This window comes from Silene latifolia, chromosome Y (genome assembly GCF_048544455.1).
Source record: "Silene latifolia isolate original U9 population chromosome Y, ASM4854445v1, whole genome shotgun sequence".
NCBI classification, from domain to species: domain Eukaryota; kingdom Viridiplantae; phylum Streptophyta; class Magnoliopsida; order Caryophyllales; family Caryophyllaceae; genus Silene; species Silene latifolia.
This window is the reverse complement of record NC_133538.1, coordinates 210,488,406-210,502,475: the sequence shown is the minus strand read 5'-3', so window position 1 is coordinate 210,502,475 and position 14,070 is coordinate 210,488,406.

Sequence of the window (14,070 nt, the reverse complement as noted above, 5' to 3'; positions counted from 1 at the left end):
AATATTTAATTTAAAACATCAAAACTATACTGTTCTTGAACAATTAATTGAAGCAATGTAAACATAAAGTTATAATTAAGCTAGAGACTCAACAAAAAATTAATTAATCAAAGAAACGAGGTCGAAATTGAATCGAAAATACCTTAGTATAACTGACGAAATTGGGGGTTTCTTCAGGAAGAGGGATAATATCGTTTTTCAGTTTTTAAAACAAGGAAAAGACCAAATTATATTAACGCAAAAAAAATTAATTATTAATTGGTCGCTTTTGAGTAAGCATACTTGTCTTAAACGTAAATGGGTCAAATATCATTAGCAATAAATATTTTTGCTTGTGATATTTGTTACTCTTATGATTTTTTTTAACACTCCTCCATTCACGTTTGCCAACAAGTATGTTACACGCTAAATATCGTTAGCTACATTAACATTTCTTATCAAAGTAGATTACGATTTCATTAAATGTTCATAAATTTAAAAAATATAGTCCATAACAGTAAACTTTAAAAAAGGGTATTGTGAACCCTATTTCGAGACGGGATTAAAACTAGGGGGTTGGGTATCCTAAAATTAGGACGGGAAAGGGTTTAGGGTAGGAATAGGCAGCCCGCTACCGCGGAGCCACCTAATCCAACCCTAAACCCTTTCCCTTATTTGTCATTCGAATGGCCGCAAGACCAAAAGATACCCTAGAGGGGCAGAGTAAACCCTTTTTGGGGACGGGATTAAAAATAGGGGGCCGATTATCCTAAAATTAGGACGGGAAAGGGTTTAGGGTTGGATTAGCCAGCCCGCTACCGCGGAGCCGCCTAATTCAACCCGAAACCCTTTCCCTTATTTGTCATTGTGGACATGGGCCACAGGCCGGTCTGTGGATTTGGGCCACCTACCGATCTGCGGTCACGGGCCACCTGCAGGCCAAGCCAATCTGTGGACATGCAGCAGTCTTTTGAAAGTCACGCTCAGTGGCGTAAAAATGCTTTCGACCGGATCGCTTTAGATCGGTCGATTTTGTCTCGGCAAAAGTCTCAAAACGATGCAGATAAGGCAAAAAGCGGAGCTTGACATAGGTACTAAAGATAAGGACTCGTCCCCCATGCCTAAAATGACTCTCGTGCGCCCTGGATAAGGTCATCCAATATCCAAAGGTTCTGAGTAAGGGTACGTATTAGGAATCCCTTTAATCAGACACCCAATCTCGCCCACGTTAGCGGCCTCTACTGATCGATCGTGGTTGTTTTAGTGCAAGAGTTGATAAAACGGTTTAAATGCATGAATGCGCATCCAAAAGTCTTAACCTAACATGTGAATATTTCCTAAGTCGGTTGTTTATGCATGTACCAAGAAATTGGTGTCAAAGTTGGATTTAGATTGATTTGCATGTGAAAACGGAAATTAAACATCCATTTACCAAATTCGGGTTATGATGCTTAACACAATCCATTTATTTGAAAAAGTGTGTTTAATAACAAAGTGTAAAAACATAAACTTATCAATCTGATCCGTCACATATTCGGGTTAACCGTAATTGGCATCGTCCTAGACAAGTGCTAAAATGAGACAGAACTGTGCCAGGTAGCCCCATTGGGGCGCGAGCCTATTGGCGAGGAAAGGGGCTCTGCCCAGGTTTATAAAAGATGAAAACGGGAGGCCTTGGGGCGCGAGCCATGAACCGAACCAAGAGGCGTCTACTGGTTGTAAAGAAGTTGTTAAAAAGGTTATTTAAAACCGTTTTTGTGATGAATGATTACAAATGTTGTTTGCATGACTCGGAATAATTACTATTATGTTAGTAATATTCGTTGTCGGATTTGCAAGTTTGAAAAGCATAGTTTATAAAGAAAAATGTAAAATGTGTGTGCTTAACCGTTTTGCCACCGCACTAGAATTAAATCAACATGGTATATATATTAGCCAAGGATGACATATGAAATGGTCAAGACAAAGATGAAATAAAATGAAATAAAGGTGAAATGAAAAGGTTTGATTTGAACTAATTATGTTAAGTTCATTTCTTTGTAATTAGTCAAGTTTGTCATCGTACTCGGATTAAACCGACATGGTATAAAGTATCAAGGATGATTATGAATTATGACTAATATGTTTGCAAATGTAAATAAATGAGAAAAATGGTAAATAAAACAAAAGGGGGTTACAATACTCTTTAATTTGTAATTAACCAATAATATTATCGAGTCACAGAATAAACCGTCATGGTATAAAGAACCAATGATGATTTTTGTAATGGTCAAAATATGTTTATCATAAAAATGAATTAAAATGGTAAATAAAAGAAGAGAATTTCCTTTAAAATGTAATTAACCAATTAATATCACCGAGTCACGGATTAAACCGTCATGGTATATGGAACCAAGGGTGATTATAATTTATGGCTAAAAAGTTTGTCATAAAAATGATTTGAAACATTTGAAATGGTAGAAACCGTAAAAGAAAAGAAGTAAAAATAAAAGAAAGTGTTGAAGGAAAGACGAACTCAAACACGCTTGAGTCTGACCTGGACACCCCATTGAGGCACGAGCCTCTTTGCATAGCAAAGGGCTTCTGTCTCACGCCAAAACTCGGTTTTGGCTCGTCTAACCTATATTTGAATTGTGTTATGCATTGTTCATGCTTATAAATTTATGAAAACAGTAAAGACATGAAATAAATGAGATATTTACACCCTTAAACTTATGTGTATTGATGTATGGGAAGTAGATGACTTTAGGGACGGTTTTCTCGTTGTGACTAATCGCGATCAAAGAAGTTTAAAAAGGTGCCTTAAAAAAGGATTTTGTTTTGAAAGTGAGTTGAAAATATGTTAATTAAAACATGTTGATTGATGAATTTAGTTGGTCAAATGGTTCGGTAGAATGCACGGCGATGGTACCAAACAAAATGTGTAAGGATTGTGTTTACGATCGGTAGGTCGTAAACACGTGTCGATTTTGTGACTTAGGAAGTCGGGTCTAGAAGTTTAAGGGAGATGTGAGGGGGCGGATGCTCGCATGAGTTTTTTGGTGAGTGAAGGGTGGTATTTATAGAGAAATGTGGGTTGCTAGGTCGGTTGAGTTTGCTTAGAGGCTAAGCAGACATCCTAAAGAGGCGCGAGCTACCTTGTGATACAAGTGGGTGTATTGTCCATTTCAGTTTGGACGTGGCCTTTGCTCTATCTATTATTTGGTTGGTTTGATTTGTGGTTTATACCATGATGTTGTGTAACAATATGGGAACCTAATAAAATGATTTTAGGTGTTACTTGAGGTAGGTGTTTTGTGTGCTTGACTCGGGTTTGACCCGTGTGAGTCGGGATTTGAATTTCCAGTCGGTTTTTGGCCCGGTGTCAACTTTGACTCTAATTAGGGTCATTTGAATGCAAATGGCATGATAAAAACATTCATGGCATTATTTTCGACATTCGAGATTTGGTTTGACTCGGTTTGACTCAGGTTGACTCGAGTTGCGGGTTTTTGAGTCGGTTTTGGGTCCGAAGACGGTTTTGACTCTAATTAGGGTCATTTTAATGGAAATGACATGATAAAGGCATTCATGGCATTATTTTTGACATTCGGGACTTGCGTTGACTCGGGTTGACTCAGGTTGACTCGAGTTTCAGGTTTCTGAGTCGGCTTTGGGTCCGAAGACGGTTTTAACTCTAAATAGTGTTATTTTAATGCAAATGAAGTTAAAAAACCATTTTTGAAATCATTTTTCATATTCGAGTAGTGCATTAAACTGTCTCATGTATAGCCAATCCATGCACGCATATCAAAAACACGTTACAGTCGGATCATCATCGGGTGGTTTTTGGAAGGTGCATATACTGGGTATCTACAGAGCCCCCACTTTGACTGTGGCTTGGACAGGGCAAAAGTCAAAGTATGGCCTCCAGGTCAATCGAAGATTACAACCTGAAGACCATTGCGACATCGAGGCGACTCAAAAGGCTTTGAGCCAAGGACCTGCCGTCGGGAAGGGCGACGTCAAGGCGACTCGGGGATTCGAGTCAAGGAAGTGCCATCGGGAACAGTTTAGAGTCTGTCGACTTCCAGTTCGGGTCCTTTAAAGTCCATTAGACTATGTATAAAGGCTCGCCAGCCATAAGAAGGAGTCATACCTGAGGCATCTTTGGGATACGTCCTTGAATCTTTTGCGCGCAAAGGCTCGCCAGCCGGTGTTGAAGGTGGTGCATTTTGAGGCTCGCTAGCCATAGGAAGGAGTCATACCTGAGGCATCTTCAGGATATATCCTTGAATTGCTTGCGCGCAAAGGCTCGCCAGCCATGTTGAAGGTGCGTTTTAAGGCTCGCCAGCCATAGGAAGGAGTCATACCTGAGGCATCTTCGGGATATGTCCTTGAATTGCTTCTTTTGTGCGTGCAAAGGCGGCCCAGCTATGTTAATGGGTGAATGATCGACTGTGGGAAATAGCCTGAAATATCGGGCTTATTTAGAGATATTGTCTGGTAATGACTTCCAACCAGATTGGCGTTGATATGTTCGACTAGAGAGCAATGAACTCCAACTTGCTGGAGGTCCTGAATGAACTCCGTGGGGATAAGTCATATAAGCAAGGATCTATGGAAATTATTTAGGGAGAGTGTTGCGTGGGGATCATGAAAGACCTGTGTGACTTCCATTTTAAAATCGGCACTCGCTGGGGAGTTAGAAACTTCTCAGGACTCGCCGGGGATATGAAATGCTGCTCGTTGGGAGGTAGCGTATGCCATGTAATCGACGCAGTTAAAGCCCTTGGACTTGAGGGGTCGTCGTTTGTTGGGAAGAACCCAGTACTCAGTTGGAGTGAGTTTGTCTTCTCAAGATTACCTGCATGGTTAGTGACCACACAAATCCGCAGTCTCATAGACAAACACGTTGAATGCAAGCATATAAGCACGTAAGTATATAAGCATGTGAGCAGTTAGCATATAAGCAACTAGCACGCAAGCATATAAGCACGTAGGCACATAAGCATATGAGCAGTTAGCATATAAGCAACTATCATGTAATTTTTCACGCGAAGGGAGATAGAAGTTTTGAATGTTGTGAAGCTTAAAGGCGAGTCTTGTTACTTGTAGATCTGTGATTTAATAGATTGGAGACACATGACCGTTGTGATATTGACTCGCATGGACGCGTACCGACAAACTAACATACAAGATGTCGTAAACGTGATGCCAACTCAGTATCGACACGCCACGGGTGTGACTCTGACAGACTTTGAACATCTATGTGCAACTCCTAGCCAAGAAAGGGTGACAATACGTATCAAATCCCTGGAGTAGAAGGTTCGCTCGACTGGGGAACATGCCTCCGTTTGCTTGTTTGAGATCCCTTCTCAAGGTATGATGATTCGGAGAGCGGAACTAAGACCTTGTCATCGTCCGAACCGAGCACTAGGCTATGGCCGTTTTTTTTTTTGGACTGTAGTTGAGACTCGAAAGATGTTTGAGGGTAAAGGATGGGTGGCGTCTTGAAAGAGAAGCCCCTAGAGTGAGAAGGTGAGATTTTGACAAAACAGGGAATAGGCGACGTGTTAAGGAAGAAGCCCCCAGTAAAGAGGTATGAGATTAATTTATGCATCATGGTGGGCTGCTTTTGAGGATTGATGTTGATGGTTGAGATTGAAAGGGGTATGCGGTTATATCCTTGTTGGGGGACTGCCTACGTATTCCCGTGCTTGCGAAATCAAACCAGATCGTAGTTCTGAGCTGGTTATTGAGGATTGAAAATTGGAAAGGTTGTGAAAAGGGTATGCGGTTGTGCCCTTCTAATAGGACTGCCTACGTATTCGCGTGTGTGCAAAATCAAACCAGATCGTAGTTTTGAGTGTGTGTGCAATGGGTTGCAAATTGAAGGTCTGAAAATTGAATGTGTGTGGGGGTGTGGTTGTGCCCTTATAATAGGACTGCCTACGTATTCGCGTGTTTGCGAAATCAAACCGGATCGTAGTTTGGAATGTGTGTGCCTAAGCGAGTTATTTGGACCTTAAAGTGATTTTGAGGGGTATGGTTGTGTCCTTGAAGGACTGCCTACGTATTCACGTGATGTGAAATCAAACCAGATCGTAGTTCTGAATGTGTTCCTAAGCGAGTTGTCAGGACCTTAAAGTGTGATGGTCACGACGGTAAATTCCATTTGGTGACTCGCCTGAATGTGCGCCTAAGTGAGTTGTTAGGACCTTAAAGTGTGAGGGTCACGACGGTAAACTCCGTTTGGTGACTCGAGAAATTGATTTGAGATAATTCCTCCTTGATCATGAATCGAAGAGGTGTAATTTGTGAAAATATTCCTTATCATGTGAGCACACTAAAAAGTGGACCCTAAGGGTAGACTAGGTATGTCCCGTTCTCGGTAGCAAAGCATTCGAGGACTCCGTATCTGGGTCAGGGTGAAAATGGCTTCGACATTATAGAATGTGGAGTTTGGTAATAATAGGTTCGTTTGACAAATAAAAATCTGGAGCTGAGGGTCACGACGGTGAATTTCGTTTGGTGACTCGAAGGTTGATTGGATAGAAATCCCTCTTGATCATGAATCGAAGAGGCATAATTTGTGAAAAGGTTTCTTGTTACGTGAGCACACTAAAAAGTGGTCTCTAAGAATGAAATGTGCATGTCCCGTTCCAGGGAGCAATGTTTTTTGAAGACTCCGTATCTGGGTCAAGGTGAAAATGGCTTCGACATTATGGAATGTGAAGGTTTGTTTGACATAAAAAAATCTGGAGTTTGTATTTTGTGGTGTTTAGGCCGATGGGTTACGGCTTGTAATGTGGTGCGGAATGAGGTCTCAGACTTGATGTGGCCTGAGCACGAAATGGTTGGTAAATAAATGTGGGATCAGAATCCCATGTCTGGACCTTAAAGGTTAAGGTGTGATATTTTGAGCTTGAGTGGGGGAATCATCAGAATCCTAGATATGTCTCCCTGTAGCAGTCTCTAGAAGGACTTAGGGGTGAAGCAGTTTTGATTATGATCTCGAGGGGAATCCCCAAGATCCTAGATAGGTTTCCCTGTAGCAGTCTCTATAAGGACTTAGGGGTGAAGCAGTTTTGGTTATGATCTTGAGGGGAATCCCCAAGATCCTTGATAGGTCTCCCTATAACAGTCTCTGGAAGGACTTAAGGGTAAAGTAGTTTTGTTTATGATCTTGAGGGGAATCCCCAAGATGCTTGATAGGTCTCCCTGTAACAGTCTCTGGAAGGATTTAAGGGTGAATAAAGGTTGGGTTTGTTGTTAGTTGACGAGTCTTGAGCTATCATTTTAGCTCTTTGACATCAGGTTTTGGTATTTTTGCATTTTGTACTTGTTGGTCTCGGAGTTTGGAGGGAAGAAACGTTGGTCATGGGCTTTGGACTTGTTGGTCCTGGACTTGGTGTTTTGGACTGACTTATTTGGTGTTTTGGACTTGTCGGTCCGGGATTTGGTGTGTTGGACTCGTTGGTCCTGGGATTTGGACTTGTTGGTCCTGGACTTGGTATTTTGTATTCACTTGTCCAGGATTTTGTGTGTTGGATTCTTTCTTTGGATTTTGGCCTTTTTGAGAAAAGGGTTTCAATCTTGTTTTGTTTTAATTTTGGCTTGGGTCTTGGCCTTGACGTTGGGTGAGTAGCCTTTGGCTTTGGCTTTGACTTTGGTTTTTGCTTTGACTTTGACTTTGGCTTTAGCCTTGAGTGAATTGCTTTTGGCTTTGGTTTTTGCTTTGGCCTTGAGCTTTGGCTTTGGGTGAATGGATATTGGCTAGAGCCTTTGATTTTTGGCCTTTCGCTTTGACTTTGGGTGAAAGGATATTAGCTTGGGCCTTTGATTTTGGCCTTTCGCTTTGGCTTTTGGTGAATGGCTATTGGCTTGGGCCTTTTATTTTGGTCTTGGCTCTGGTTTTGCTTTGGCTTTGGTTTTTGATTTAATGGTTCTTTGCTGTCCTTTGTTTGAGGCAGGTAAAGGTGCAGACGAGGATGTACATGTTGGTGAGAGGTTGATATTTGGTGATGGGATGTTTTTGTGGGGAATGGGCTTGCCTTCCGTCATTGATCATGAACAAGGAGATGTTCTTGTTTGTTATCTAGATTCGTCGTAGGATCCCTTTGATAGAAGCTCGTTCTAAATCGGGTGCTAATGAAAGGTTTCTATGAAAGGTTTCGAGTCCTCCGCTTACTCGTTATGGAACGTCACTCGAGTATACTCATGTTGAATTGGAACATATTGTTTGTTTTAAATCAATTCTCAAATCAATTCTCGTTGTCAACGGGAAATGGTAAAGGGGAGAATATATGATAGTTGGAAATTGTGCTGTTATTTAGATAAATAAGAGGTTAGCACAGACTCGATGGATACATGTGACTCATGGGGACAGCCCCCAGTTGTCATTTAGGACTAAAAAGGACAGATGCTAGGATAAATATGAGAAAGCCTAAGACTCGGACTCGGACTCCGACTCGGATTCAATCATAGATACGAACTCCTAATCATCATGTTCCTCCTCGAAGGTCTCCTCCATAACATACAGTAGCTTGAATGTCTGGTCTTGAGCATTGACCCACTTGAGCACTTCACTCTCGTTGTTGGGAATGATATGAGGACAATAGTCCATGAGGCTCTCATCTCCTTGCAGAAAGAGATGTTCAGGATGGTTGTTTTCATCCCTTGGTTGGCCTAGGGATGAAGCTATCAGTTGATGGTTGTCGATCATATCTTGAATAGCATGTTTCAGTTTGAAGCATGTTTCAGTATCATGACCTTTTCCTTGATGATATTGGAAATAGGCACTGCCTTCCTAGAAACGGATTTTCCCCTGTTCAGATAGGTCTGGAGTGGGCCCGATTTGTTGTAGCTTCCCTTAAGTCACAAGCTTTTGAAGAGCTGCGACATAGGTTGTGTTGAGGTTGGTGAATGTCCTTTGAGAACGTTCAACCTTGCTGTTTAACTTGAGACATCCAGAAGGATTGTCTTGACTGAGAGGTGCAATTATGATTTTGCCAGCTTCAATCATATCTTGAATGGCATGCTTGAGTTTGAAACAGGTTTCGGTATCATGGCCCTTGCCTTGATGGTATTGGTTATAGGCATTACCATCCCAGGATTGGGCTCTTTTATCTTCCGGTTTGTCCGGAGTCGGACCAATGGGTTGCAGCATTCCTTTTGAAGCAAGTATCTCCAGAGCGGTGCCATATGTTATTCCCAGATCTGTGAAAACCCTTTGATGTTTTCCCGTGGTTCCAACATTTGTGTTTTTGGGGATGTTTTTGTGAGTTTCGTTTTTGGTAACCCTGAGCGGAAGCAGGATTTGGTTGTTGTCAATGGGAAGCTTTGAGGAAATTGCTTGACATTTTGAAGGGTGTTTTGGTGAGGTGATTTCATGTTCTTTGTTGGTGGGTTCATGAATGTTGGAACCATCGGACAATTCCTCATTTTCAACAGTTGTTGGTTGGTGAACGGAGGGTTGGTTTCCTTGATGGTCAGGTTCATTTTCGGTACTACACACCTCTTCTCCAAATTAGCTACCCAAGTGTTCAAATCATCGATAGCCACTTGCAGCTTTGAGAATTTGTTGTTGATAGAGACGGAGAGCATCATTATAGCGCTTTGTATGCCATCTTCATCAATTGCATGAATTTTCTCATCCTCGGGAGAGATGAGATGAGAGCAGTCTAGAGAAGATTCTTGACTGTGTCCAGTAGGGTTTTTAGGAGGGTTGTTTTTGTTATTTGTTGAGGGGGGTAATGGTAATTCACTCTTTTTGATCATATCAAGGATGGCACCTTTCAGGGGAAGACACATTTCAGTATCGTGTCCGCGACCTTGGTGATATTGACAAAACAGTTTTCCGTCCCATCTTCGACCTCGCTTGCTTGGTAAAGGGTCTGGAGTTGGACCAATTGGTTTGAGCTTTCCTTTGGAGATTAGCCTTTCCAAGGCTGTGGCATAAGGCATACCCAAATCAGGGAAGGACCTATGAGGTCGTCTGGTTTTGGTTTGGTCGTTGGCCAGTAGCCGGCTTTCAAGAAGCTTAACCCTTTGCTCAATATCAGAAGAGGTAAAATTCCCGGTTATCATTTTGTCCTCAACCTGGGAGAGACGAGTGCTCAAGTTTTACATGGTAGCTAAGAGTCGAAGGACCATGTTGTTGGCTTCGGTAGAAGTCATGGCGGATTAAGGTTGATCAGCTTCTTGAGTTTCCGGTTGGCGATCGATGGCACCCAAGGGATTCCTATTTGACATAACGATAGGCGTTATGACTTGTCTTGGCAAGGGATTGCACAAGCAAAGGAAAGTACGACACATATGTATTAAAGGCGGTTATGTCGTGAAGACGCGACGGTGTGAATAGGTTATGAGTTTATTAAAGATTGTGAATGACTTGAATTTAGACTCGAGTGTCAACTTTGGCATTGTGATGCCTAGACAGACAACTTCTGACTTAGTTTGGATGTGCGTTGATGGTGCGACGCCGTTAGACAAGACACGTACACAAACTTGTCCTTTGACCCGTAATGTATGGGAAATGCGGGTTTAAAACCCAACAGGTTTTGACTCTCCTAACGCCATTGAAGATGTCTCGACAATTAGGCGACACAACCTAGACCAGAAGATAGGTACTAACTTCGGCGGAGACTCAGCGTTATCTAGACGATCGACTGGACTCTAATCGACTCGAGGCTGAGTCGGAATGGTGGACTGAAATTTTCGAAAATAGAAATTTTCAAAAAGATTCATTTGTCACTTTATGGACGGCTTCGGAAGAGTAGGGATCTTTAGATGGTCGAACAGTTGAAAGGGTTGTCTTAGGTTTGTTTTCAAAAGACGGTTTGAGATTGCGGCGGCTCTGAAAACATTGTATTGTTTCCGAAGACGGTTTTTGAAATTCCGAATCACGGATTTGAAAATCGAGAATTGAAGAGTTTGGAATCGTCATCACAATGGCCATAAAAACGGTTAAATTTGCTTTCAAAAGATTTTGAAATTGTGTTAAAAATTTGAAAACGGTTAAATTTGTTTTCAAACGATTTGATTTTGAATTTGAAATTTGAAAACGGTTAAATTTGTTTTCAAAGATTTGAAATTTGATTAAAAATTTGAAAATGGTTGAATTTGTTTTTAAAAATTTTGGAATTATAATTGAAATTTGAAAACGGTTAAATTTGTTTTCAAAGATTTGATTTTGAATTGAAATTTGAAAACGGTTAAATTTGTTTTCAAATAATTTGAAATTGGATTTGAAATTTGAAAACGGTTGAATTTGTTTTCAAAGATTTGATTTCGAATTGAAATTTGAAAACGGTTAAATTTGTTTTCAAATGATTTGAAATTGGATTTGAAATTTTAAACGGTTAAATTTGTTTTCAAAGATTTGATTTTGAATTGAAATTTGAAAACGGTTAAATTTGTTTCCAAATGATTTGAAATTGGATTTGAAATTTGAAAACAGTTTAATTTGTTTTCAAAGATTTGAAATTGGAAATTGTGAGGATTGAATTCATCATTAGGACAGGTTAGAAAACCGTTTTAACCTTTGAAAGACGGTATACAAATCGAAAATTGTGAGAATTGAAATCGTCATTACGACGGCTTAGAAAAGCCAAATTTAATTTAGAAAACGAGATTTGAGATTTGGAAAGTTGCATGGGTTGAAATCGTCATCACGACGGTTTGAAAGACGTTTTTGTTTAAAAAATTGATTTCGAATTTTGAAAATTCGAAGGTAGAATTCGTCATTACGACGGCGTAAAAAGGCGCTTTGAGAATGCAACGGTCGGTGACAGACCGAGGTTTGAAATGGCCATTACGAAGACGCAAAAGGGTATTTTGAAATGGCTTATGAAAACCAAAGTTTGAAATCGTCATTACAACGACGTGAAAAGGCGCATTTGAAATTGGTTATAAAAACCGGGTTTTGAAATGGCCATTATAACGGCATAAAAAGGTGTTTTGAAATGGTTGTAAATAACCAGGTTTGAAAATCGTCATTACGACAGCATAAAAGGTGGGCAACGGTCGGCGAAAGACCGAGGTTTGAAACGGCCATTATAACGACACGAAATGTGTTTTTGAAACGATTGTAAAAATCGGGCTTGAAAATCGCCATTGCGGCTGCCTAAAAAGGCGTGTTGAAATGGTTGTAGAAAACCGAGTTTTAAAATCGCCATTACGACGGTCTAGAAAGGCGTGCAACGGTCGGTGAAAGACCGAGGTTTGAAATGGGCATTATAACGGCGCAAAAAGGTGTTTTTGAAAGTTTTAAATGACACGGAAGGACTTATGATCACATAACACATAAGCACTCGCAGTTCATTATATTATGCATAATGCTAACACATAAGTACTCTGCACCGATTTTCGAGAGGGATACCAATCCAAACAAAATATGTAAGGAGGGTGCCCTAGCCTCGTGCTCGAAGGTGATGAAAGCTCTTTGACGAAACAGAAATGTGTATCGTCAACGGTATGCTTGACTCAATCGGAATTCGAAACGCGGGGATGAGAAAACTCATGCCGACGAGACGAGCCAATTGGTAAAAAAGGGTTAGGTTGTGGGCCCGGACGAGGAACCCGACCTATGACCGTAATATCAATTAATACACTTTAACCACGACCTCGTTCGAGTTTCACCTCTAAGGATCACAAAGACACAAGTGTACTAGTTTTCCCCAGCGGAGTCGCCAATCTGTGGACATGGGACATAGGCCGGTCTGTGGATTTGGACCACCTACCGATCTACGGTAACGGGCCACCTGCACGCCACGCCAATCTGAAGACATGCAGCGGTCTTTTGAAAGCCACGCTCGGTGGCGTAAAAATGCTTTCGACCGGATCGCTTTAGATCGGTCGGTTTCGTCTTGGCAAAGGTCTCGAAACGATGCAGAGATGTTCGGAGTCGCCACCAAGCATTTGTGGGATGCTTGGAATCCGTTCGAATCCACTTTATACCTAGGTCAATTAAGACAAAAAGCGGTGCTTGATATAGGTACTAAAGATAAGGACTCATCCCCCTTTTAGCATTCTATGCCTAAAATGATTCTCGTGCGCCCTGGATAAGGCCATCCACTATCCAAAGGTTCTGAGTAAGGGATGAGGGTATGTATTGGGAAGCCCTTTAATCGGACACCCAATCCCGCCCGCGTTAGCGGACTCTACTGATCGATCGTGGTTGTTTAAGTGCAAGAGTTGATAAAACGGTTTAAATGCATGAATGCGCATCCAAAAGTCTTAACCTAACATGTGAATATTTCCTAAGTCGATTGTTTATGCATGTACCAAGAAATTGGTGTCAAAGTTGGATTTAGATTGATTTGCATGTGAAAACGGAAATTAAACATCCATTTACCAAATTCGTGTTATAATGCTTAACACGATCCATTTATTTGAAAAAGTGTGTTTAATTACAAAGTGTAAAAACATAAACTTGTCAATCTGATCCATCATATATTCGGGTTAACCGTAATCGGGATCGTCCTAGACAAGTGCTAAAATGAGACAGAACAGTGCCAGGTAGCCCCATTGGGGCGCGAGCCTATTGGGGAGGGAAGGGGCTCTGTCCAGGTTTATAAAAGATGAAAACAGGAGGCCTGGGGGCGCGATGTAACACCCCCATACTCCAAGTGCCTTACCAGGACCACCTAGGTATAAAGATGTTACCATCTCAGTTTCCCGAGGCAATGATAATCATAAGACAATAACGAAACATACTTAAAAGTAAATAATGTTTAAAGTGATTACATACCAACTCCAAAACTGATAAAAAGAAACACAAGATTCTCATACGGTCTACTGCTAAAACTATCAAAGCTATAAAACATCGTCTGACACAGCGGAAGACTTCTAACTGCCACGTGATGACTCATCCCAGCTATCCCATACGCGTCATATCATACCTGCTCAATAACTGCTCACCACCTCCCGAATGGATCACCACAGTTTTTAAAACATTTAAACGGGGTCAGTACTAATCACACAATTTATATAATCCAACAAAACAACAAACAACACAGCTCAATAGTCACAGATATACTCCGAACTCTATCAACAACTCCACAATACTGACTACACACTAAAGTGTGTAGCCCTGCCAGAGTGCCC